The sequence below is a fragment of the Electrona antarctica genome (genome assembly GCF_951216825.1).
Source record: "Electrona antarctica genome assembly, chromosome: 10".
Classification (NCBI taxonomy): Eukaryota; Metazoa; Chordata; class Actinopteri; order Myctophiformes; family Myctophidae; genus Electrona; species Electrona antarctica.
In genome coordinates, this window is record NC_136791.1 from 5,247,499 (window position 1) to 5,273,660 (window position 26,162).

At 44.2% G+C, this 26,162-nt stretch overlaps 1 protein-coding gene and 1 long non-coding RNA gene across 2 annotated transcripts in view; both read right to left on the reverse strand.

The window, feature by feature from the left end:
- The window catches only part of cdh23 (cadherin-related 23), a gene marked incomplete at its 3' end in the record, with an annotated part of 389,228 nt that overhangs the window by 223,254 nt on the left and 139,812 nt on the right, over positions 1-26,162 (reverse strand). The gene's annotated exons all lie outside the window — the stretch shown is intronic.
- LOC306931063 lies at positions 9,693-10,883 on the reverse strand. Its single transcript, XR_013790963.1, has 3 exons — positions 10,525-10,883; positions 9,860-9,965; positions 9,693-9,745 (listed from the first exon to the last, which is right to left on the reverse strand). It is a non-coding gene; the product is annotated as an uncharacterized lncRNA (long non-coding RNA).

A 26,162-nucleotide genomic window follows, 5' to 3' on the forward strand; every position in this document is an offset into this window, starting at 1 on the left:
CTCTTTCCGTGCAGTGTGTGTGCACTGACTGGCGCCCTATAGATCACTAAGGGGCAGATATGGGGCCGTTCACTTCCTTGTTTACGGCACAGAAAGAATGCCTCATATCTCCTAATCTAGGGAGCTCTCCATGGTTTTGACATATACTTCTGTATCTTGTGCTCTGGGGGGGGGGGGGGGGGGGGGGGGGGGGGGGGTTGTGATCTCAGATTCTGTGTGATGTTTGCTCAGGTAATCTGTAATATCACATGAGCCACCCTTCCAATGTTATCAACCCATAATTAGGAAACACAGAAGTGAAATTACTGCCGCCGAAGCGACATTGTGAAACTGACTTACATATGGCCGGTTAAATGGTAAATGGTGCATTTATATAGCCTTTATCCAAGGCGCTTTACATAGATTGTGCATTACATTCACCCATTCACACACACATTCATACACCGATTGCGGCGGAAGCCATGCAAGGTACCAACCAGCACATCGGGAGCAATTTGGGGTTCAGTGTCTTGCCCAAGAACTGATATGAGGTTAGGGGACTTACGTGGCCGGTTAAGACTGATATGAGGTTAGGGGACTTACGTGGCCGGTTAAGACTGATATGAGGTTAGGGGACTTACGTGGCCGGTTAAGGCTGAGGTTATAGGGTTAGGGCTAGAGTTAGGGCTATCAACGTAACGTTGGACGTCTTCGCGTTTCTGTGTTTCCTAATCGCAGCTTGTCGGCTCCAGGCGAGCCTATGCTTGCTCTATTGCATTTGAGTGACAAGTAACCTACTGGTGATTATCCGTTGATTTTCATACAAATCCAACCGTTGCATGAGCAGAGCCACACCGCCAAACTAAATGTAAACATCATGGCAATAAATATTGGTTAATGGTGAGCTGAAGTGTCTAAATTAAAGGATCAGTTCGCCACTATAACATGGCCTTTGTCATGCTTTAGTATGACATTCGTTCATGAACAAAATCTAAATATTTTCATTTGGCGAAACAGCGGCTGAGAACGAGTCATGTAACCAGCCGAGGCACGGTAATATCATTTCCTACAATACCCACAGTGCATTGCGCGACATCCGCTCCCGCGAAGCAAAAAAAGCGCGCCGCCCGAGTCCGCCCTTTGTAGCGTGTAGGAGTTTTGAGAGCAAAGTTGGAAGCCGTAGTTGAAGCAGTAGTTGTGATAGAAATAGTAAGTTATACCTTTAGATTTAGACATTTAGTAGTAGTAGTTGTAGCAGCAGTAGTAGGAGTAGTAGTAGGAGTAATAATAATAATAGTAGTAGTATTAGTAGAGGAGACGGAGGAGTAGTATACGGAGGAGGAGGAGGAGGAGACGACGGAGTAGTAGTAGTAAGTTGTACCTTAGATTTAGACATTTAGTAGTAGTAGTAGTAGTAGTAAGTAGGAGTAGTAGTAGTAGACGGAGTAGTAGAAGTAGACGGAGTAGTAGACGGAGTAGTAGAAGGAGTAGGCAAGTAGGAGTAGGCAAGTAGGTGTAGTAGAAGGAGACGGAGGAGTAGTATACGGAGGAGGAGGAGACGGAGTAGTAGTAGTAAGTTGTACCTTAGATTTAGACATTTAGTAGTAGGAGTAGTAGTAGTAGACGGAGTAGTAGAAGTAGACGGAGTAGTAGAAGGAGTAGGCAAGTAGGAGTAGTAGAAGGAGTAGGTGTAGTAGGAGTAGGCTAGTAGTAGCATAGTAAGGACTCGGTGATCAACAGACAACATGCCTATGTTTTGTGTTGTTCCTGGGTGTGACGACCCCAGAAAGAAGAAGAAGGAAGGAGTACTGTCGTATCACCGTTTCCCTAAGTCGGATCGGCGGGAGCTTTGTAAGCAGTGGCTGAGAGCTATTAAAAACCCCCGGTACGACGAGAACACGGATGAAGGCGTTCTCTTCCCTCTTCGCGTGTGTAGTCAGCATTTCACAGAAGATGACTTCACCCGCAATATGTTGGCAGAGTTGATGGACAAGGGAAAACGTAGGAAAGCAAAGACATTGCTGAAGGACGACGCAGTTCCCTCAGTATTCCCCCACCCCCAGCCTGGGGCATCAGCATCCCTGCCCCTCGTCAAGAGAAGCACAACAGAGGTATGATTGCCATACTAAGATGTGTATTAGTAATGTAAAAGCAAAAGCTAGCCACTTGACTCGTGTAATGTAACACTGGTTGTTCTGTGGTTCTAACACGTGTATGTAAATGTACAAGTACCCTACGTGACAAACACTTGTGAAATAACAGTCAATAATATGTTGTATGAATTGATTCTTATACATTCTCTCTTGGGTTAACTTATAGCTGGTAAAATAATAGTGATTAAACTCTTCTTTATTTTGCTAGGACCTCCAGGGGTCCATGGAGAGACCCTCTGCTGACCTGACCCTGGCCAAAAGAAGTAGGAACGAGGTATTTTTGGAGTTAAAATGCTGTAAGCAGCAACCTATGTGTGTATATTATAATGTGCATATATATATATATATATATATATATATATAATGTGTAATATACAAGCAAAGGCTAGCCACTTGACTCGTATAGCACTGATTGTGTTGTCAACCTCTTCTCTGTAGAGTCGCCCACCTACAGAGGCTTCAAATGAAGAGGTCCTCTTTAGAGAGGTAAGAAAGTCACTGTTTAAGTGTTTATTAGTGTCTATTTTGAGACCCACTGCCTAAGGGTGTGTAGAATGAACCAGGTAACAGACACTGGCAAATGGCGATTGCATAACCTATGGGTACATATGGTTATTATTGTGATATCTGTAAATGAATTTGACCTATCGAGAGTCTCTGATGCTGACTGTGAGAATGACATTTGAGAATGCTAATAACTTTTTTATTGTTGTTTAGTTTGTAGCTGGAACACCCTCCTCTTCGACACCAGGCACGCCAATCCCATATGGGCTACATATGCTAGGTCAATCTGTAAGTACCAGTTTACTTGTCTCAGTTTGAACTAATTCACATAGACTCTCTGTGTAAATGGGGAATCATGGATAAGTAGCTACGGTAATTGTTTTTCCATTGTACTTGGGAATTGTTGTTATTTTCTACATCAAGCTGCACTACAAACTGTAACTCTTAAAACCGGGAAAGCATCTGTGTAATTTTATGTATTTGCATTGGCTATTAAAATGGCAGATATATGTTATGTATATGTTCAAAAATAGCAGATGTATTTCTGAACCCCTGATTTAGAAGCCATTTGTAGAATCTGCCTCAGATGCGGTTAGAGTGAGACATTATCAACGGCCATTGTTAGTGTGGTCAGTGTGTTAGCTTATTATTTTTTTTGCTCTACACTTTCTTTGTAAATTAGGCTCTTATGGACACCAGTAGCAGCAGTGTTGACCCCAACGATCCACCATATGTCACTGAAGATGACTCAAGCACCACTGCCACCCCAGTTTCATCTCAGGAGGTGAAGGTGGAGGTGAATGGTTGGCAGGAGCCGAAGGTGATCATATACGAGTCCAGGCTCAAAGAGCTTTTTAGGATGTGTCAGGAGTGTGGGAAGCCCATCAACGACACACACGTGACCTATGTCGGGGCACAAATGAAGGTTCGATGGGACTGCCTTGGAGGACACTCTGGTGTCTGGACTTCATCTCCTGAAATCAGAGGCATGCCTGAGGTGAACTTGCTCAGTGCTGCCTCTGTGCTGTTCACAGGGAGCACCATCACAGAATTGGTGGATTGGGCCGCACTAATGAAGCTACATATGATCCAACCCACCACCTTCTATGACGTGCAGAAGTCATACCTCGGTCCTGCCATAGAGGCACAATATACAGCACAGAGGGACGAGATTCTGGCCAGACTCTGTGTTGAAGAGGAGGAGAGGAAAGATGGAACCGGACCATCCATACCAGTCCACCTGTCCGGAGATGGAAGGTGTGTACGAAGAATATAAAGGAAACATCAGAAATAGTAGTACTTGTGTGTAAAATTAGTTTTAGATTCATTGCATTGATTGAACAACATTTTGATTGTTTTGTTTTTTTACTTCATCACCTCAGATGTGACTCACCAGGGTTTTCGGCCAAGTACTGCCATTACACCATGATGCTGGATGGCACACAAGAAATTTTGCAGACTGACCTAGTGCAGGTAATTTAGGTCGTTATTGCATAACGTAATCGACTGTTACTATATATATTTTCCCCGCCCTTCAGCCCTCTAACTTCTTGTGCTTCTTGCAGGTTACAGAAGCCTCCAGTTCAGTGGCCATGGAAGCACTTGGCTTCGAACGGGCACTCAACACGCTCCTAGATGTGGGACTGCAGGTGGAGGTGGTCGCAACTGACCGGTCACCATCGGTGAGGAAGATGATGAGGGAGCAATATCCCGACATCGATCACCAGTTTGATCTCTGGCACACTGTCAAAGGCAAGTGCAAGATAATGTGTAAATGGATTGTGATTCATAATCTCTGATTTGATATTTTCTATGTTGTATTCTATGTTTTGTATTTTTTTGAGGTGATGATTCAGAAAATAAACCCAACATTGTTTTCATATTTAAATTACTATTTCAGGTTTCAATAAGAAGCTGATGGCCAAATCCAGGAAGAAGGGTCGGGGAGAACTGGCTGACTGGTCAAGGTAAGGACAGATGTTCATAAGACACCCATAGCTACACAAACACTCACGTTGAGTAGAGGCAGACATCTGTAGCATGTAGTGTACAGCGGCAAAGTGTTGTCTGAACTTCCAAAAATAGTCAAATTTGCAGATCTACAAGCTCACAGTGCGTCTGTCTTTTTTCCTCTGTAGTATAATAATATGAAAATAATTTATAGTTGCACCGCTTGTGTGTGTGTGTGTGGGGGGGGGGGGTGTCATAGGGCATTATATCTACGTTTTCAAGCGATCAAATGTACTAAGGTATATTGCCTAAGGGCCGATTCATACTCTTATTTTACCGCTGTTTCGGCGCTGTAGTGCCGAAATGATTTCGGCTCGTCAGAAGTTTTCAGTAGCACCGAAGAGCCGAATTTAGGACGGTCCCCGCCCCCCCGAACCTCAAATGACGTCACATTGTAGGCTCTACAGAGCCGAACCGACTTTTATTCGGCTCTAAAATAGGAGTATGAATCGGCCCTAACGCTCATGTGTCGCACACTGCAAAGGAGTGTAACTTGTGTATTGTTTCACCAATTAGGTCTCTGAACAACCACATGTGGTTCTGCTCTGCTTCATGCAGTGGCAACACACAGGTATGTGATCATCATATCGTTGCTGTTGGGAGGAAACGACCCTTTACGTCTGTGTTGAAAATATTGAACCAATAGAAAGTAGTACATTCTTTGGATAATTATTTTATAATATTTTTCATTTCCTGTAAAATTAACATATTGGTCACAGAGGTCCATAATTGCATAATGTTTTTGATGCAGGAGCTAAAACGTCGATGGCTGTCCATACTGCACCACGTCCAAGATGTGCACAGCTGGACTGAGGGAGAACAGAGCTACAAGTGCCTCCATCGCCCTCTGATTCCAGAGATGCGGAAGAAAAAAAAATGGCTTTCAATGGACTCCCCGGTATATTATTTAGATACAATTTACTTTTTGTATGTTACTGTGTTAGGGCTATAAAGAAAACTACACACAGTCTGCATTCATAGTTACATCAATGTGATCTCATTTTAAAATATTAGTACTACTCTCTGCAATTATAATGTTGCAACAGAGACATGCGATGACACAAGTAAAAAAAATAAAAAATAAAATAAACGTCTGAATTGTAATTGCAGGTATACCAGGATCTGGAGAAACTTGTCTGTGACAAGCGCCTCCTGAAAGACCTTGATCAGTTGGGCTTATTCAAACATACAGGTAAAATAAAAGCTTCATGACATCGTCATACTGGTGAAAAGTAAATGTAGTGAGTAATGTGAACAACAATATTATATTGTATCCATGCTTACATTATGTGTACATTTTATTATTTTCTTACAGGTGCCTTGGAGGTCTTCCACAGTGCACTATTAAAGTACATGCCCAAGAGACTCCACTTCTCCTACACTGGGATGACAGAACGAGGCATGCTGGCAGTCCTCGAACACAACGAGAACATTGTCAAGAGAAGACAAGCCACCCTTGCCACAGGTTATTGTAATACATTTTCCGGAATGTTGTATGGGACATTTCATACATTTGACTGACTTCTACTCGAGCGAGTTTGTTATAATCTTTCCACCCTTGTTTAGTCAAAATAATACCATCTGTGTGATACTGGAAAGCTACATTTACACAATTGGTATCGCTGCATTCAGTAGAACCACACCTTCTTACATGTGTTATATTGATTTTTCTTTTTAAAGCACTTTGTCTATTTGCACAGCACATGTGCCTTCTTTTCTGTCCATATCATTGTCAGTAGTGTGAAGCTACCGTCCTTCTGTAAAGATCCATGTCTACCTGTCCTATTTATTTTATTTCTAAATGTGACTTAGCTAGGACTTTACAAATAATCTATGTCTTGCTCAATTTCAGGTGGACCCCGCACCAAACAGGCGTTCTGCAAGAGAACAAAGGGGTGGGTTGTGAAGACGGTCTACGAGCCTCACACACACACCTTCCGTCAGAGTCTGGTCAATCATGCCATTTCCCTGAGGCATGATCCAAAGGTGAATTACCAGGTGCTGACGTCATCGATGGAGCGGAAGGCTGTAGCACCAAACATTGCTGCAACACCAAAGCCCCCGAAGGAGCAGGCAATTCTTGCCCACAAGTCGAGATTTGACCCGAGAACCTGAGTCATCCGATGCAGTGCTGCTATTTATACCCCAGTGTCCCATCTAGTGAGTGTGTGTCCCATCTAGTGAGTGTGCATTTCTAGCATTGTAGCAGCAGGCAGGCCCTTTGGTGCTTTACTGCTCAGGGTCATTCTGCTGCCTGCTAGTACCCAAGGGGCCAGTGAGGCGCTCCAACGTTGAAGCACTGGGCCCTAGTGGTAAGAGGAAGGACTGCAGGCGGACTCGTGCTTTAACACGTAGGACCATCACTCCCTACGTCACCCGGACCTCAAATTTGAGGTCCGGAGGAGGTACTTCCGGCAGTCTTCCGGGTGCTTCAAAACGCCACTGAGCAACTTCATCGAAATGAATAGCTTGGGGGTGGGGCTAGTGCTCCAGTTCGATCTCTATCCTTTATATACTCTATGGCTAGTACTCGCTCTCTACTGTAAATGTAACAGAAGCACAAGCAGGTGCTTCACACACACACACACACACACGCACACGTGAACACACAGCTTGATGTCGAGCTGTGAGTCACGCAAAGCTGGCTGTGTTGGGTGTTTTGTGTGAGGTCATTGTGTTCAGAGTGAGACAGGGTGGTTGTGCTCTTGTGCAGTGGTCAACAACAGCAGGCTGTTTACCTCTATGCTTTAATTGTACTGTTCCGCATGTTTCTAATCTACATCATACTGTCCATGCCCAACAGAAACAAACTTTTCAGTATCACCCGTATTGCTTCCAAGATAATCAGACTTCCTACACCCACACTTTCTTATATGAACAATAAGGCCATCACACGGTTAACACTTTCAATATAAAATGACACTTATCATCCCCTGTATCGCTTTTTTAACCACAAAGATACAGAACCTTGCCATGGAAATAGGTCGGATTTATGTTTTAGTAGGAGTTTTGTCCCCTCAGCCATCGCGGCATTAAACAAACTCTGATCGGATGGTTCTGTATACAGTGGGGACCTCATGTATTTGTATTGTCTGTTTTGTGCTCTGTTGTTTTGATGTGGGTGTTTGAACAGATCTGTGAAGACGAATATCCTTCGGGACAATAATGATTATTATTAGCGCTAGCAGCAGGTGGAGCTACAAGAGGCTGCTCATTTAAGATACAAATTGATTTGTTTTATTATTTTTTCCAGAGTAGTCTTATGACAAATATCGATGTCATGTGAGTGACAGCAGCCCTGGTGATCACATGACATTTGTGGAAATGTACATGTTCAAATATTTCACATTGAAAGCTTCCAACTTTTGATCAGATCGCAGCTTTTAACTAAAAATGTAATGTTCCCCAGTATTGTAAATATAAATTGTTTATTTAAACATTTATTTGATTGACTTTCCTGTAATTAATCTCAATGGCTTCTCAAGTCACTTTTCGATGCATACGTACACCATGTATTCTTCTTCCATATAGTCTTCTAAATCTTGACAGTTTTCTGAAAAACCTCATTTGGTTCTCAAACATTTTCATGTTTCATGTTTTTTCATGCAAAAACTTTGTATCACTCGATAATATGTACCAGTACATCTTTATCGCATTTTTAATATCCTGACAGAGGAGAATAAGTTGTAGATAAAACCATTTTAGACTCACCTGTCTGAGCAGGTTTGGGAGTCAACAAGCTAGCTCTCTCTTTTTCTGTGGCTCTCTAAGTTAGTATTCAGCACTTTGTCACTACAACCTTTGGTTTTGAATCGCTCACAGTAATTCACTGTAAAGTAGACTCTTCTTTAATCCCGAAGGATGATAACTTGAAAAATGTAAGTCATTGTTTCTGTCAGTTTGTTTTCTGTAAACACAAGTAGTTAGGTTCTCTCCCTCTTTGTATTAACACATCCAAAAATGACAGACTCTACTGTACTCCAAAGTAAAGGCTATTGAAGCCATTCTAGTATTGACATTTGACAGTTTTTGAACTCCCAACTGCTCTGCTGTACCAGAAAAAATAAAAAAGTCAATGAACCTAAACCAACATTTTAACCAAGGGTTAAAGGGGTTGTTGTAAATTAAATCTGTCTCAAATGTCCCCATAAATAAATTCACATAGTTAGGGGAGCAGGGACTCCCCATACTCACACCTTGACATTGTAAATAATACGATTTTTCACATTTGAAGTAGTTCTTATTCAACACAAGTTGTCATGTCAACGAGAAAAGCAGGGGGGGGGGGGGTCTGAACCTCACTGATTCAGAAAATAAGTCAGGGCCTCAAGGCCCTCTTTATGAGGCATGTTGGTATATAAACTAGTGACATCCATAGTAGACAGTAAATCAGAGTTAGTCGTATTCTGTACCAAATCTAGTCCATTTAAAAAGTCTGTCTTTAATGAAAGACGGGAGGTTGGATACCAATTGTTTGATTTGTAGATCAATATATTTAGACAACGGCTAAGTCAACGACTGAGTCCCTGCAACTATAGGATGCCCAGGAATGGGCTCCACCAACGTTTTATGTATTTTTGGGAGTGTATAGAAAATCGGCCGAACAGGATGTGTTTGAACCATAAAGTCATGTTCATTTTTCGTAATCAATTGATTGTCCAACGCACCCTTGAGAAACACTTGAATCTCCTGTGCACTTGAATCTGAGTGTACAATAAAACACAAACCTTGAAATCAAATGTATTTTAATTGTAAAAAGTGTGTTCATTGTTAGTGCATAGCAGGCAGGTGGTCTTGCAGGCCACGGAGCTGGAACAGGAGTCATGCTGTGGCAAAGAAGAGGTGGTGAAGGTCAATTCACTGTCTTTGTTCAAGTGTGAAACAGTATAATCTTAAATCTTCTCATGTCCCTTGATGTATATGACTATTTACAGCACAGTTAACTACAGATTTGATCTGACTGTAGAGCACTTTGGTTGACCACTGGTCTTTGTAAAGAGTTTGAGTTGATTTACTCACCATCACAGTCCATGAAAGAGGTCCTCAGCGTCAACGAATCCTCTGTATGTACCATCTGGGCTCGGGTATTTCTGTCTCACCTGGTGAATGGACACGGGAAGAATGGGGTACCTTGATGTTAAATTGGCATGTTTTCCGAAATGTAAAAGGAAAAAATATATAACAATAGTGTGAAGTAATGTAATACATCATACCTGGTTAATTACACACGCTGGCAGAGGAATGCGGTTATGTCTGCCGAGCCGTACCCCTTGTTGTACCCATTCCAGCGTGATTCTATACCCAGCCAAACGATACTGCCTACAGTGAGAAGAGACGAAAAGTTGGAAAGCTGAATGTGTACACTCACACTAACAGTCAGTATGCTACCTGTCAGAGTGTGTGTGTGTGTGTGTGTGTGTGTGCGTGCGTGTGTGAGTGTGTGAGTGAGTGAGTGAGTGAGAGAGAGAGAGAGAGTAGGTCTACACATGTTATGCCCAACACACACACACACTTGTCAAAATTCTATTTTTGCAATGGACATATGCTACATTACAATATTACGAGAAACAGATGTAGCCCTAAATACATACTAATAGTGCTGTGGTCCTCAAAGTGTGTTGAGGGACCTTTTTTGTTCCTGGAAGGTGGTCCAAAATGGTCTGTAACTGACTACAACTGGAACCAAATGGACCCGTAGACATAGGGGGTCCTTGTAAATAAAATGAGAACCACTGTAGGCCTACTGGTAGACTCCTAATGTGCCATAGTGTGTGGTAGTAAATCAGTGTCATACAGAAATAAGTTATGATTCCAGTAACGCCAAACTGGGAACACTTTTGCACTGGGTGACACACACACACACACACACACCACTTACTTTTCAGTCAGTGTCCCTCCTGGTCCAGCAGGCTTCGGCTGTCTCTTCCAGTTGATTTTTGGGATCCTAAAGTATGTCCCGAGTACACCGCGATCTAGGTGGGCATGAAAGCTGGTGTGTGTAGTCATACAGACACCAGAGCTTCCCTCTTCTGTGTCAGCATCCAACTCCGCAAAAATAAATTGGGCGCGGGTCCACTCTCTGCAGCACAGCGACTCCGGTTCTGTTGGCATCGCGGGGCAACGTCCACACAGACAGTGAGCATTACTGTTAGCCCTCCTGGGTCTGTCCTCAGCGGCAGCAGTCGCTGCAGCGGTGGCCGCCTCAGCTTCCCTCTGTTCTATGTCCCGCTGCTCCATTTCCTCCTCTGTGTATTCTGGCTCGTACAAATAAGGCTCTACAGTGGATTCTGCCAACATGTTGAAAAACTCCTCGTCGTCCATATAGTCCTCTGCAGCAGCCATAGCCAACAACAACAACAACAACAACAACAACAACAACGTGTTCCAATACTACTACTACTACTACTACTACTACTACTAAAATAATATAAATACAAGCTACTGATGCTTTGTTTGTTCAAACTGTGCTTCCAACCAAGCTATGCTTCCAACACAAACAATGCTACAGGTGCAACAATGCAACAGCGACGACGAGTCCCGTTCGCTTTTTTTCTGCTAGTACGGGGAGTCTACCTGTCCATAGTACCTGTAGTTCCTGACAGCCTACCGGGTGTCCACCACCTACGTCATTTTTGGACAAATACGTACATGGTGGACAGCTTTGGAAGTGCACCCACGGAGCTACAGAACACCAATCATAATAAACGGGCGCATTTTAGCATATATGCTAATGATTAAAAACACACAGACTAGGTTGAATAGTGGCGAAGTGGTCCTTTAAGTACATGTTATGTTGATGACCCTGATGAAGGCCATGGGCCCAGACGTGTCAGATCACAAAATAAAGTTGTTCTGCTTGCTTAAAATAATGTTTGTCCCCCTGTTCCCCTTTGGCATTCCACTGTAGCCCACCTATCTGCCCCATGCATCGTCTCCCTCCAACCCCCCTCCGTTAGCCCTCTCTCACAATGTCAGGACACCCATAATAAGGCCCCATTATTAACGCTGACTTCCATGCAGGCTGCTGCCGGCAGAGGAGAGGCCAGGCCTTTATTACAATAATGAATTATAATTACTGTTTTGACTATTACCCCACTATAAAAGGCCTGTCCACTGCAAAGCGCTCCGGCGGCGCTCCGGCATCCGCCTCCGCTGGGTAATTTATAACCCTCCACCAGAGGCATTCATCATCATGGCCTGCAGGCCCCTCAAAACGCACAGCATCTGCATAGAGCAGCGCATAAAACACATGGAACAGAACAAGGTAGTAGTAAAACTAAAGCTTCCCTGTAGATCACCTGCCCTATACTGTACCTTCTGTCTGGCATGTGGTCACATGCTGAGATGTATGGATATATACTTGAACTGTCTATTATGTACTGTACTTTAACCCATTTTGACCTGAGATCAGATTCTAAAAATGTCTTCTACATCCTGACAGTTTTCTGAAAAAGCTATGTTTCTATGTCAGTGGTTCTTCGATTTTTTTTAAATTGCAGACCTACAAGCTCGTAGCGCGCCACTCGGTGGCGCGCTACGAGCTTGTAGATCTGCTATTTTTCAATAGCTAAAGCATAACGTAATGCTAACACCAAAAGGGGTTCCCGCCCCAAAATGGGTTAACAGTACACAGTCAAAACAAGACTCTGAGAGTGTAATACAAGTCGTCTGCTAAATGAACACTCCAAATGTGATCCCAAAGGATTGTTTGTACAGTATGTTATGTACATAACAGTACGTAACATAATTATGTAACATATTAAAATTGGCCGGCTGGCAGGCAGACCTATGATGTCACTCTGACTCAAACCAGAGCCACGTACTGAACCGACCTCTATGCCCTTATATAGGGGCGGAGCTTGATACCCAATACAGTACAAGCTTAGTGAGTACCCGGTATCAATAAGCTTTTGGGCTTATCAAGCCTGTTATCGAGCATATAGCGGCATGGCGCCATGTTTAACCCATTTTGGGCGGGAACCCCTTTTGCTGTTAGCATTATGTTATGCTTTAGCTATTGAAAAATAGCAGATCTACAAGCTCATAGCACGCCACCGAGTGGCGCGCTATGAGCTTGTAGGTCTGCTATTTTTGAAAAATCGAAGAACGACTGACACAGAAACATAGCTTTTTCAGAAAACTGTCAGGATGTAGAAGACATTTATAGAATCTGATCTCAGGTCAAAATACCTGCCAACCAGCACTGTCTGGGTAAACTAAATTACGCTTTTAAAGTGACCGTACACACACACACACACACACATACATTAACCAGCTAACAGTTTCTTCAATATTATTTTCCAAAAGTAAAAAAGGTCAATTCATTAATGAATTCTGTTAGAAAAGTACTGTATTTGAAGGCTCTCGTAAAAAGACACTGGTTCTGTTCAGAATTTTGCCGTCTCTCGTCTTTCTACGAAAATGCTCGATAGTGGGCTCGATAAGAACCCTGCTGATAAGCCTGATCGATAAGGTGCTCGTTATCAATAAAAAATAACAAGCTCCATCCCTATTAACCCTTTAGTGTTGCACGGGTCAGGGTTTTTTATGACCCGCAGGTCACACATGTATTAATAATTTGACTCGGCTCAGCCCGACCCGCAGCATCACATACATGTTCACAACTCGACCTCGCCGACATTAACCCATTTTGGGCGGGAACCCCTTTTGGTGTTTTAAAGCATTATGTTATACTTTAGCTATTGAAAAATAGCAGATCTACAAGCTCATAGCGTGCCACCAAGTGCCGCGCTATGAACTTGTAGATCTGCTATTTTCGAAAAATCCTGAAAATGTGCCTCAAATCTTTGAATATATATTATTACAGAGTGAACATTTTAACTCAAATCTTTTGCTTCTGGGGAGGTCCCTGGAACAACATATTTTCAGATGTGGGGCGGAGGCCGATTACAATACATTTTTGGGGTCCTTGACATGAAATATTGAGCACCACTGATACAGAAACATAGGGTTTTTCAGGAAAATGTCAGGATTTTTAAGACATTTTTTAAATTCAGGCCTAAATGGGTTAAATACACGTCAAATATTCTTTGAACGCAGCTTTTATTTGTAAAAAAAAAAGGTGCTTCTAAACTGTCTGAATAGGCTAATAATATCACTGGCAAGCACGCATTGGTCCCGGGTGTTCCGACCACCGATGCGATGCCATTCATTTGTCACACACGTCATGCGACATGGCAGAGATGGAGAGGAGACGGAGAGGTTGAGAGGAGAAAAGCTCACCCGTGCGTCGCAGACATACCGTAGGTACAGCAGAGTTATACAACAGGACATGGAGACACAGACACTGAAAGAAAACGCCACTAAAGACCCGAGAAAAACTCTTTGAAAACGTTCGGTGTTAACGTTGCGGAACTTGTCCTCCTGACTTACAATCCACGGATGGACGGACGGACGGACGCACGCACACACACACACGCGCACGCACATGCACACGCACACAACCAGTGTCCACCAGCACAGTCAGCAACACAACAATCCGGTATGCTGCTCAAATGTCCTCCCAGGACTTGTGGCAACAACAACAATCATTTGTAAAAACCACAGTATACATTATTTAACCTGTCTTAGCCCGCCCTGCCAGTAAAGTTAAAATATCTCCACTCGGCTCAGCCCACACTGCGGGTAACCCGCGGGACCTGCGGGTTACAGCGCTACAACACTACACTTACAACAGTACTACCCGTATATGGTCATGTGCACTAACACTATGACTCAGACATCGGATCGGTGGAGCGACGTAGGTGTGATGGCCGCGTAGCAGCCCAAACCATGCAATTATATGTATTGTACGTAGGTACGTACATATGTGTGTCTGTGTGTGTGTGTGTATATATATATATATATATATATATATATATATATATATATATATATACACAGACAGACAGACAGACAGACAGACAGACAGACAGACAGACAGACAGACAGACAGACAGACACCTGAAAACACCTGAAAACAATTGGTGATGTAATGGTAACAGGACGAGAAACAAACGAGAGAAAAAAAACAATGAAAAAAAAATACAATTTAGAGGGAGGCAATAAATAAGAAATGAAAGCAAACAGTGTGAAAACCCAAGGAGAGGAAAACAGAGAGCGATTGTACTGATATGAGCAGCTGCTGGTGTCTAAAGTCTCCAGGGCTCTGCGCAGACAGAGAGAGAGAGAAGGACCGGGACACCAAGTAAATCACAATAAATATTTATAATGATAAGTAATGCTGCAGACCATAAATATTAAACAGTGTGCGCGTATACGTCTGTCTGTATGTGTGTCTGTCCGTGTCCGTATCCGTGTGCGTGCGTGCGTGCGAGAGAGAGAGAGAGACAGAGAGAGAGGCGAATGTGAGTGTGTGCATGTTGAGCCAGTGAGTCTACGGGGAATGCAGGAACAGGCTCAGACTAATGCATTGACTAAGGATGTACATACTAAAGCTGTGATCAGACCAGCTACAAATACCAACCCAAACAAAGCATTTCAATTACATCGTGCTTGTTTGGCACTTTTTTTCTTTTTCAAACGGCCTGGGAAGATGGCGCTGTAACCAAGCATGCATAATTTCAATTAGCATACATATAAAGAATTTCATCCCCCTAGCTCCACCTCCTTTACATATAGACCACTCTATTCAACTAATTAACATACAGTACTGAATAATGCCTCAGTCCGCTTAAAGCCTGGGAAACCTTATTCACTTTCAAAAGTGTTATTATTATTAATGTTCAAGCCCATTTTGGGAACGATTTGGGCAACACAACTGAAGTTAGATGAGCTACTGTAAGCTTTTTTGAGACTCACAATGAGTCTCAGAGTATTAGATATGGTATGTAGGCTACACATTCTAATGAGTCTCAGAGTATTAGATATGGTATGTAGGCTACACAATGAGTCTCAGAGTATTAGATATGGTATGTAGGCTACACATTCTAATAATGAGTCTCAGAGTATTAGATATGGTATGTAGGCTACACATTCTAATGAGTCTCAGAGTATTAGATATGGTATGTAGGCTACACATTCTAATAATGAGTCTCAGAGTATTAGATATGGTATGTAGGCTACACATTCTAATAATGAGTCTCAGAGTATTAGATATGGTATGTAGGCTACACATTCTAATGAGTCTCAGAGTATTAGATATGGTATGTAGGCTACACATTCTAATAATGAGTCTCAGAGTATTAGATATGGTATGTAGGCTACACATTCTAATGAGTCTCAGAGTATTAGATATGGTATGTAGGCTACACATTCTAATGAGTCTCAGAGTATTAGATATGGTATGTAGGCTACACATTCTAATGAGTCTCAGAGTATTAGATATGGTATGTAGGCTACACATTCTAATGAGTCTCAGAGTATTAGATACGGTATGTAGGCTACACATTCTAATGAGTCTCAGAGTATTAGATATGGTATGTAGGCTACACATTCTAATGTATTGCTGCTAGGCATGTAACGATATATCGTATATCGATATTAATCCCGACGATATGAATCGATTCATTGAAATAAAAAAATTGATTTAAAAAAAAGGGGGGGGGGGGGGGGGGGCTAGTGTGTGATGTGAAATGTGAGCTTTAATCATATTCCATCATATTCAAGTGCTTTTGGAGAGAAATGAGAGTCACTTTCAGAGCACTGTGCAGGGAGCTGTGTGTGTCTGTGACTGTGCCCAGGTGATGATGGTCGTTGATGCTCATTAACACTTAGACCGCCAGCATTTCTTTAATTTGAGCTCTTATTTTGAAAATCGGCCATTTCCGGTCCACAACCGGTAGTCCTACGTTAGGAGTTTTCACACAGCTGGATGGGCCTTGTTTACAATGTGATTCCAGGCCGGAGCTCCGGAGAGCTCTAGATTGTCAGCTCTGTGCCGTCAAAGAAACGCTGTTTTGACCAAAAATGCCATCTGGGACAAGGAATAGGAGTTACAGGCGATTGAAAGAAATGGATAGAATGGATGCTTATGGCGACGACGATCTAAGATGGGCGATCCAGTTCTGTGCTAACAACACAGCTAGCTAACCGGCTAACGTGAGTAGCATTTTGGCTCGAGCAATCGAACGCGCTATAAAAGCTCAATTGCCGGAGGCCGTCGGCAATGGCGATAAGCGTCACTATCAAAATTAGGCTTCAATTGACTTTAATCGTCGGCAATGGCGCGGAGGGTGTTAAGGAAGGCAATTATGTTTCTGCACTGTCAAAAGTAATGCTACTTATTTTGCAATGTAGTTAAATAAAAAATGTGAAACACTCGTCATCAAGCAATCTCACCATCCAGGATTTGCTACAAATGTATGTTTCTTTCGTCCATTTCTTGTTGTTCACGGATTGGTGCAGTTATAGGTAAACACATGATTTGGCCTGTTTTAGCGCCACCATGAGGCAAAGCACTGATATACTGTACAACAATGAGCTGCGTGGTCAATCAAGTGGCATTTCTTCCTCTGCGTAGTGGGAATGGGCATGCATAATATCACTGGAATTGGACACTGTGTTCATGATTTGAGCAATTTGTTCTAAACGGGCCAGTCGTGCAAACTTTGGATGACAATCGCATATAGACAATCACAATCACGATGGACTATGAAAAATCAAGGTTAGTCGTTGGCATCCAGGGAGTGTGTGCGCATAGTTTGGCATCGGCCGGGATTCTGCGGACGGACGGACGGACGGACGGACGGACGGACGGACACAGTGAAAAACATACTCCCTCCCCATGCCTTTGGCCTGGTGGAGGCGACTAAAGGGGAATCCGCTCTGGTCATGGGAGATATTAGCCTTCTGTCCGTCTCAGGCTTAGCTATATTCACCTGCCCTCTGATCCCCTGGACTGGGAAATACAATCCTGGTCACGGCAACCAGTGGAATCACCCCCCAATTCCAATATTGCATTTCTGGGCTTCTAGCAGGGCTATACAGTACTCTGCTATAGCCTTGTGCTTTAACGACACTTTGAAGCGAGTGCTCGTCTGGCTTCCTGCAACTTTATGTGTGTGCTTTCAGTCCAGACACACACATAAAGCCCAGTGGCCTTGTGGTTAACCCATTCTTGGCGGGAACCCCTTTTGGTGTTTGAAGCATTATGTTATACTTTAGCTATTGAAAAATAGCAGATCTACAAGCTCATAGCGCGGCACCGAGTGCCACGCTATGAACTGAAAAATCGTGAAATGTGCCTCAAATCTTTGAATATATATATTATTACAGAGTGAACCTTTTAACTCAAATCTTTGCTTCTGGGGAGGTCCCTGGAACAACATATTTTCAGATGGGGGGGCGGAGGCATATTACATATCATTTTTGGGGTCCTTGACATGAAATTTTGAGCACCACTGATACAGAAACATAAGGTTTTTCAGAAAACTGTCAGGATTTTGAAAATTCGACGTCAGGCCTAAATGGGTTAAAGTGGCCGGCCTGACATTTGGAGGTCTCAGGACGTACGGGTTCAACTTCCCCGGCCTGGTTCTACCAAAGACTGTGAAAATGGCCTCACCTGCCACCTCAGAATAACAGAAATGTTTGGGGAATTCTGTAATTAGCATAAGGACTAAATGGGGAGGGAAAAGGGGGGTGGGCTACTCTAAATAAAAATGATTAAAATACAGATCTTAATATTTAATTTCCCATTTAATAGTTATAACTTATTCATAATGTAATGTAAGAATGCAATTATGCAATACAAGTCATGCCTTCTTGCCAATACTTTCTGTGCCGTGGAAGACAAACTGTGAGCAGCTTCAGATGCATGGCACCAGCTGGACCATGGTCCATGCTGTCCATGTCCAGTGGACAATATTAGGACCAGCTGGACGAGGGTCCATGCTGTCCATGTCCAGTGGACAATATTAGAACCAGCTGGACGATGGTCCATGCTGTCCATGTCCAGTGGACAATATTAAGACCAGCTGGACGAGGGTCCATGCTGTCCATGTCCAGTGGACAATATTAGGACCAGCTGGACGAGGGTCCATGCTGTCCATGTCCAGTGGACAATATTAGAACCAGCTGGACGAGGGTCCATGCTGTCCATGTCCAGTGGACAATATTAGGACCAGCTGGACGAGGGTCCATGCTGTCCATGTCCAGTGGACAATATTAGAACCAGCTGGACGATGGTCCATGCTGTCCATGTCCAGTGGACAATATTAAGACCAGCTGGACGAGGGTCCATGCTGTCCATGTCCAGTGGACAATATTAGAACCAGCTGGACGATGGTCCATGCTGTCCATGTCCAGTGGACAATATTAGCACCAGCTGGACGAGGGTCCATGCTGTCCATGTCCAGTGGACAATATTAGGACCAGCTGGACGAGGGTCCAAGCTGTCCATGTCCAGTGGACAATATTAGGACCAGCTGGACGAGGGTCCATGCTGTCCATGTCCAGTGGACAATATTAGAACCAGCTGGACGAGGGTCCATGCTGTCCATGTCCAGTGGACAATATTAGCACCAGGTGGACGAGGGTCCATGCTGTCCATGTCCAGTGGACAATATTAGTACCAGCTGGACAATGGTCCATGCTGTCCATGTCCAGTGGACAATATTAAGACCAGCTGGACGAGGGTCCATGCTGTCCATGTCCAGTGGACACTATTAGGACCAGGTGGACGAGGGTCCATGCTGTCCATGTCAAGTGGACACTATTAGGACCAGCTGGACGATGGTCCATGCTGTCCATGTCCAGTGGACAATATTAGGACCAGCTGGACGAGGGTCCATGCTGTCCATGTCCATATCCTGACAGTTTTCTGAAAAAGCTATGTTTCTATGTCAGTCGTTCGTAGCACGCTATGAGCGTGTAGATCTGCTATTTTTCAATAGCTAAAGCATAACATAATGCTAACACCAAAAGGGGTTCCCGCCCAAAATGGGTTAAGCTGGGCCGTGGCTCAGCGGTCCAGGCACCTTGGCTGGTAATCCAGTCTGGCAGTGTGCCGTGGGTTCGACTCCCGATCCCAACGGCCTTCACTGCATGTCACCCCCCCCCCCCCCCCCCCCCATCTCTCTCCCCATTTCCTGTCAGCCTACTGTCTGTCCCTCCATAAAAAAATATAAAATAAAGGCGACGGCCACAAAAAAAAAGCCACTTAAGAAGCATTTGGACAAGTCTATATTTATTAAGGAATATTCAGTGATTTAACTTAATTCGGATATCACCAAAAAAAATTGTTGTGCTAATACCCCTTACTATAGAGTGCGCTGACCATATAAGGAGTTCCTCCCTATCCCCAGTGAGCCCCTGGGGTAAAAAAAAAACCCTAGTTTTGGTTTGGGCTGCGGGTGAAAAAGCCTTCCTCCAATCATGATGGTAAAATGGTAAATGGTGCATTTATATAGCCCCTTTATCCAAGGCACTTTACATAGATTGTGCATTACATTCACCCATTCACACACACATTCATACACCGATTGCGGCGGAAGCCATGCAAGGTACCAACCAGCACATCGGGAGCAATTTGGGGTTCAGTGTCTTGCCCAAGGACACTTCGACATGTAGCCAGGAGGAGCCGGGATTCGAACCGCCGACCCATGGATCATTGGACGACCTGCTCTACCTCTTGAGCCACAGTCGTCCATGAGCGGGGACAGGCCTTGGTGCGCGTGCTGTTGGCTTGTTGCGCGTTCCCCCACTGTAGAGCGTGTGCACGTGCATATCTTGTTTACAACATGGCGGAGCAGCAGGGAAAAATCCGAATGCAGCCAACAGCTCGAGTTACAAGAACATAATTAAAAAGAGAAGAAAGCTGCTAGTGAAGACCCTATGCTGAAGACAGAGAAGAGCTGTCTGTCTGCTGTGGGACATGGAGTACCGCCCGCTCCGTCGAGGCACACACAAACAAACCTAATACCACCACTTTTACAGAACAACATAAATGATACAAACCAACTACACAGCCCTTTGTTGCTCTCACAAAAATGATGCTGGCAAAAGGATTCAAGATAGAAGAGGGTTTATTGGGGCGCCCGCTGGCCTAGTGGTCCAGGCGCATGCCACATATAGGCTCATGGCCTGACAGCACGTTGCATGTTTGAGTCCTGTTCAGGACGACCTTTGCTGCATGTCTCTCCCCTTCTCTCTCTCCCTCTTTCCTGTCCGTCTTCACTGAACTATCAATAAAAGGCACAAAACCAAAAAACAAATCTTTAAAAAAAGAAGAAGGTTTATTTGTCACTCACTGATAACAGCAGGCCTGGCCTCAGCGGCGTCGACTCCGGGGGTGCTTTAGGGCTGAAGCACCCACTGACAATAGTAACTCAAATAGCACCCACTGACTGAAGGCTGAAGCTCCCATCCCCCTGGTCATTTTGTCACATAGGTACGCACCTTTAGGGGGGGGGTGGGGGGGGGGGTTCCAGTCACACAGTTCATTCACACTCCTGCAGCAACACTACACTGACACGGTCAGCCCGGGTAATCTCCACACTGACTTGAGACTTGACTACGGTCGAGGCCCTCCAGGAATATGCCCGGTACGTCCTGTGGCCAGTCCACCCCTGCCTAGCCGTCTGTGTGGGACATGGAGTAGCCACGTCACCAGGCTTTCCTAGCCGTCTGTGTGGGACATGGAGTAGCCACGTCACCAGGCTTTCCTAGCCGTCTGTGTGGGACATGGAGTAGCCGTGTCACCAGGCTTTCCTAGCTGTCTGTGTGGGACATGGAGTAGCCACGTCACCAGGCTTTCATAGCTGTCTGTGTGGGACATGGAGTAGCCACGTCACCAGGCTTTCCTAGCCGTCTGTGTGGGACATGGAGTAGCCGCGTCACCAGGCTTTCCTAGCCGTCTGTGTGGGACATGGAGTAGCCGCGTCACCAGGCTTTCCTAGCCGCCTGTGTGGGACATGGAGTAGCCACGTCACCAGGCTTTCCTAGCAGTCTGTGTGGGACATGGAGTAGCCGCGTCACCAGGCTTTCCTAGCAGTCTGTGTGGGACATGGAGTAGCCACGTCACCAGGCTTTCCTAGCCGTCTGTGTGGGACATGGAGTAGCCGCGTCACCAGGCTTTCCTAGCCGTCTGTGTGGGACATGGAGTAGCCGCGTCACCAGGCTTTCCTAGCAGTCTGTGTGGGACATGGAGTAGCCGCGTCACCAGGCTTTCCTAGCCGTGTGGGACATGGAGTAGCCGTGTCACCAGGCTTTCCTAGCCGTGTGGGACATGGAGTAGCCGTGTCACCAGGCTTTCCTAGCCGTGTGGGACATGGAGTAGCCGCGTCACCAGGCTTTCCACTAGGCAGCTGGGTGGTCTGTGTACCGACTCGAGCTGCTGGAAGAGCGAGATGCCAGCGGGGACTAGCTCAAGCGGGGACCGCGGCCACGATTCTTCCAGACTTAGTTGTTAGTTTACATTTCTGAGATTGGCACCAGTACTGTACGAACAAGATGCGCCTACAGTACAGGACAAAACAGCACAGGACCCCATTTAATATGAACTCAACTAACCATTTAATGTATACTGAAGGGAGGATGCTATAGTATAAATACCATCGTCCCATTTTATCCCATATGTACAGTTAATGAAGCAGAGAACAATAGTCTGGCAAATGTACAAGGTCTAGTTGCGTGCGTGCGTGCAGACATTTCTGCAGAACAATAATATACATAATACATTTCAATCCGGTTTCAGAAAAGGGCACAGCACTGAAACGGCACTTGTAAAAGTAATCAATGATCTCAGGGTATCCGACGACAAGAAACATGTGTCCGTTCTACTACTCCTGGACTTAACGGCCGCTTTCGATACAATTGATCACTCAATTTTAATACAACGTCTCGAGCACTTGATAGGCCTCTCAGGCACGGCCTTATCCTGGTTCTCCTCATACTTATCAGGAAGAAGCTATTTTGTCAGCCTAGCCGACTTTGTATCGGACACGCACAATATTGATTCCGGTATTCCACAGGGCTCAATCCTTGGTCCTCTATTGTTCTCCCTCTATATATTGCCGCTGGGAGAACTCATTAGCGCCCTCGGAGTGAATTACCACTTCTATGCGGACGATACGCAGCTGTATCTTTCCGTAGCCCCTGATGACCCCTCTGCCCTTGACCCACTGCTATCCTGTCTGTCCAACATTAAATGCTGGATGAGTGAGAACTTCCTCCAACTGAACGAGGATAAGACAGAAGTTCTTATAATTGGCTCTAATGAGCAAAAATAATTGATAAAAAATAAACTCGGTAACCTAAATGTAGGAAGTAAGTCGACAGTAAAGAACCTAGGGGTTATTATCGATTCAGATCTGAATTTTAATGCGCACATTAATCAAGCTACCAAGACAGCTTTCTTTCATCTTCGAAACATCGCACGTATAAGAGCATATTTATCTTTAGATGATGCTAAAACATTGGTCCATGCTTTTGTATTTTCTCGATTAGATTATTGTAATGCCCTCCTCTCAGGCCTGCCAAAGAAATCGACGGATAGACTCCAACTTGTTCAAAATGCGGCTGCTAGAGTGTTAACTAGAACTAAAATGAGAGAACACATTACTCCAGTTCTAACATCACTGCATTGGCTCCCAGTGGTTTTTAGAATAGATTTGAAAATTCTTTTACTCGTTTATAAATCCCTAAATGGTCTTGCACCTTCGTACCTCCGTGACTGCCTACCTAGATATGTCCCTAACCGCCCCCTCAGGTCCTCCACTGCTGGCCTGCTTGAAGTGCCTAAAAAAATGTGCACAAAAAAATATGGTGAGGCAGCTTTTTGCTTCTACGGCCCAACAGCCTGGAATAAATTACCATTCCAGCTCAGACACGCACCCTCTGTAGACATTTTTAAATCTCAACTCAAGACTCACCTCTTCACTCTTGCTTTTAGTTGAGTTTTAATATCTGCGTTCCTACTCTGTCCTGACTGATTTGCTGCATGTTGTGTTTTTATTTATTTTTTCTCTATGTTTTTATACTTTTATTTTGTTCTTTGCCATTGTTCTATCATTTTAACTACTTGACTGTGTTTTATTGTATTCTATTTTTGTGTCCTGCCCTGTGAAGCACTTTGAGCTGCATTTATGTATGAAAGGTGCTATACAAATAAAGTTTATTATTATATTATTATTATTATTGTGAGAGTCCACTCCCTGTCATAAAGCATGCAGAACATGAACAAGGAGAACATGCGTTAAGAGTGTCCATCCCACGACAGCAGAGAGTCAATATAGTACACAGTAGACCACGCAGCTCATTGTTGTACAGTATATCAGTGCTTTGCACCAGACAGTGGCCATGTGGTTAGAGTGTCTGCCCTGAAACTGGGAGGTCGATCCCTGGCCGGGTCATACCAAAGACTGTAAAAATGGGACCCAATGCCTCCCTGCTTGGCACTCAGCATCAAAGTGTTGGATTGGGGGGTCAAATCTACTAATCAAATGATTCCCGAGCGCGGCATGGCTGCAGCTCACCACTCCTTGGCTGCGGCTCACCGCTCCAAGAGATGGGTCAAATGCGGAGAACAAATTTCACTGCGGTAACGTGTGTGACAAATCGTATGACTTTTTTTTGCAGATCTAATTTGAGGTGTTTAAGGGACCACTTCACCACTTTTCAACCTATCTTCACATAATTGGTCCTCACTAATGTTCATGATAAAATACCACCATGTTTTTCTACTCAAGTCTGTGTCACTGGCTGTGGACAGTTCAGAAACCCAGAAACATCATTGTTAGGCAGATTTTTTTTAAACAAGATTGTATTTTTTAAATATTTAGATTTGTATTTCCGTGATAACGATATCTTCCATTTTCACATTGCAACTCTTCAGGAATAGAAAGCCTGCAGTTTCCATTAGCTTGGATTCTCCATCGACAATGTCACTGGTGGACACTGGTGGGTTTCTGAACTGCCCACAGCCCTCCTATGAGACAACCGACTGAGTAGAACATAAATGTGGCATTTTATCATGAACATTAGTGAGGACCAATTATATGAAGATAGGTGGAAAAGTGGTGAAGTGGTCCTTTAACCCATGCTAACACCAAAAGGGGTTCCCGCCCAGAATGGGTTAAGGTGCATAATGCAGGATTATATCCCGTCTACGGCATGGCTAGAAAATGTCGTCTGGCATCCACACACTGTCTCACTCTGTCTGAACGGCCCGTCAGACGAGGAAGCAAGAGACAAACAAATCAGAGACACATACAGACAGGGATATACTGTAGACAGACAGACAGAGAGAGAGAGAGAGAGAGAGAGAGAGAGAGAGAGAGAGAGAGAGAGAGAGAGAGAGAGAGAGAGAGAGAGAGAGAGGGCGATCGTGACCACACGTCTCGCCTAGATGTATGCGTCGGCGCAGAGCCAACATCAGCCAGACTTATCGGGTATTAGATTGCCCCGCAATCTCCATTTCATGAGCACACAGTCTATAAACACTATTGATCTTCACCGTGTGCATTAGCTCTGGTGCCTCGTGGAGAGAACGGGTGTATGGTAGTGGAGAGAGCGTGTGTGCTGTCAATGGAATGAATTGTAATGAATAATAATGCAAGAGTTTCAGGGGGCTGCGCTGGAGAGGTTTCTGATTGGGTTAATCTAGTCGGTAGAGAGGCGTGTGACCCACTGGACCAATGGGTGAGACGTGTAGGGTATCCATGGAGTGACCAATCACATGACAAGCAGGAAGGGTCTCTTAAGACCTGGAGTAAATGGGTCAGACTGGACAATCGTGGCAGTCTCAGGTTAAGGTGGAAATCGTAATAATTGTTATATAGTTATGGTTCTTCCAGTATTTCCTCGAATGACATGACTAATTCAAACAAAATGTTTTCCCCCTTGGTTGAAAAGTAATGCTTTGCAACCGTGACAATTATCCAAATATGACAAGCAGATGGTTCAATATGAAAGTATGTGTATGTTTACAGCAAGTCCCCATTGCTTGTGTCAAAGGTAAGTCGCATTCCCACACACAGCGAAATCCTTACAGATTTCTAATACTGAAGATTGTGCCGTGTTGAGTACTGTTCAAGTTGTCGTAGAAATTTAGATTTTAACATTTAATAATACCCCTTTATAAAAGAGTATCTCCTCTAAGTTACAGTCTCATCTGTCACACCCCTGTGGTGCTGTTTGTTTCACTCTGTTACTGTCCCATTTGTAACTGATAGGCTCAAGTCTTGAGGCTATGTTGGGGGCTGGCTGTTGTGGGAGTGAGAGCTATAAAGGCTGTGACCCTATGTTACTCTGGGAGTCAGACTGGGGTTTCCTTGGCTCCTTACTCGAGTAAAATCCTCATACTTCCAAACTCTGAATTCTTGTGTTGCCTCATTATTATATGTATTGTCTTTCTGAGCATGTGTCCTACAGACTGCCTTAACAAAGTCTCAAAGGATAGCCCCAATGCAAACAGGGCAAATCAAAGTCTCAAGTTCAAAGACAGCAAACCAAGTCAAGTCAGGTTACTATACCGGTAAATCACAAGTCTAATCACGCAATCTAGCCGCAGTGGTCTTGTGGTTACAGTGTCCACACCCTGACACTGGGAGGTTG